We start from the raw sequence: 2,072 nt of genomic DNA, 5'->3' as shown, positions 1-2,072 counted from the left end.
TCTCAATTATCATGATGGTGGCTCAGTGATTAGCACTCTGGCCTTTGCAGCGCTGGGTCCCAGAATCTCAGCCAGGGCCCTATCTGCATGGAGTTTGCAGGTTCTCCTGTTAACTACCACATTCCAAAAACATGCAGGTAGGGTAATTAGCTTCCCCAGAAAATTGACCTTAGACTGTGGTAATGACATATGACTATGGTAGGGACATTAGATTGTGAGATCCTTTGAGGGCCAGCTTGCCACATGACTAAGGACTCTGTACAGTGCTGTGTAATATGTCAGGGCTATATAAATACTTTGTAATAATATTATTAACAGATGTGACATCAATATAGTAATATACAGAAGTAAAAATACAAGGAATAAAAGGGGGCCTTGCAGGCATCAAAACTCCTACACAAAAGAAAACAAATGATCCAATAAAATGCAATAAAAACATTAATTTATTTCACAATAGCATCCAAAGAGCTATATCAATATCCAAAATGTAATCCAATAAATTGTCGTACATTTGGCACAATACATTCCTAGTACAGCTCAAAAGCTTAACGTGTTTTGTGGAATATATCGCTTCTTCAGGGTCATTGTATATGATGGGGATCATGTATTTAATAGTCACATTAAAGCAAAGTACAAAAGCATATCTGTTCCAACAACTTTCCAGCATTCCGAAGCCACAGATAGGGGTGAAAAGGTTCGAAGAATGGGGAAGCTGAAAAGAAAGCCAATTCGACTCTGGTTTAACATAAAACCCATCTAAAGTGTACACTTGATGGGTTATTCTTTAAACATCCTTCCAAGATACAAAAAATTCTATCTATGGATTTTTGTGGTGCATAATAATAAATTTAAAGTAGTAATCATATCACAATTTATTGTAAATTACATAAACGTCTAACAATTAACACACACCAACAAATCCTAATAATCATTTATACAGGTTATAAAAATTCCATTATCTTGTATATTATAATTATCTCTGCTGTTAACACGTTTTGCTCTTAAGCTTCATCAGAACAACAAAAAAAAGTGATTTTCCTCAATGTTTCAATCTTTTTTTCTTTTTTCATGACCATATACCAGGAATAAAACAAAGATAAATTACTTCGAAAGAAAGAGTAAATATATTACAAACACTCTTATAAATCACAGGTAGTGACAATTGTGAGGAAAGGTATATCACTCAAACCATATTCAATACCATCCATACTTGTGGCCGATTCCTAGGTTTTTTTTTCCCCTCTTCCCGTCACCCCTCCACCACTCTTCTCTTGAGTTTCTCTCTTCCCCTTTCCTCACATATTTAGTCCTTGGAAAAACTAGAATTCCCCCACCAGAGATGCTATTGTATATGGTAATGATCCCTCTTTTTATGTCCTGATGAAGATCAAAGCGGAACTAAACTCAAAATAAAAACACTTGCTGTACCTTTAATCCTGCAGATCTGTCTATCCGTCGGTAGGTTTCTTCGTTTGGGTCCCGCGTCGCAGAGGAAGCGCCGGACGCCGACATCTTCTCTCCTCCTCTGGGCTCCTACGTCACCCAATCTCGCACTGTGCGGGAGAACAGGGGGAAAAAGATTGCTGATCTCACTGTGCAAGTTTTTTCTTCTATTGATAAAAGGGCTCGGGCATGCGCAGAAGGAGCAGCTAGGAGAATTCCAGTGATACGTGACAGAGGTTTCCTGGGAGGCTTTGTGCCCTGGCAATCAAGACAGAAAAGGGTAATGCTGCAAAAATAAAATTAAAAAAAAATTAAATTAAAAGGTAGTTTACTCTTATATGTAAAAAATTGCTAAGTTTAGGTACGCTTTAAGAACGAAATGCATCAAGAATAGGGATAATTGATAAATATACACAAAATAATGGAGTTAAACTGTATATATGATTATTTGGATTTGTTGGTCCCTTGTCAATTGTTAGATTTTTTTTATGTAAAATACAATAAGTTGTGATATGAATATTACTTTGTTTATTTCAATTATTATTATTCTCCACAAAAATCCCTAGATAGAACATTTTTTTTTCTTGGAAAAATGTTTAAGAAATAACCCATCTACACCTTTGATAGAT

General features: G+C 35.9%; 1 protein-coding gene across 1 annotated transcript in view; it reads left to right on the top strand.

Annotated features, from left to right (window-relative positions):
* The window catches only part of CLCN5 (chloride voltage-gated channel 5), a 24,837-nt gene extending 23,072 nt beyond the window's left edge, over positions 1–1,765 (top strand). Inside the window, exon 14 of the transcript XR_011923225.1 lies at positions 1,443–1,765. The gene's annotated coding sequence lies outside the window, so the exon portion shown is untranslated. The remainder of the gene's footprint in view (positions 1–1,442) is intronic.
* Positions 1,766–2,072: the final 307 nt, after the last annotated feature.

This window comes from Pyxicephalus adspersus, chromosome Z (assembly GCF_032062135.1).
Source record: "Pyxicephalus adspersus chromosome Z, UCB_Pads_2.0, whole genome shotgun sequence".
Lineage (NCBI taxonomy): Eukaryota > Metazoa > Chordata > Amphibia > Anura > Pyxicephalidae > Pyxicephalus > Pyxicephalus adspersus.
Note: the sequence above shows the minus strand (reverse complement) of the source record. Positions and strands in the feature narration are given on the sequence as shown.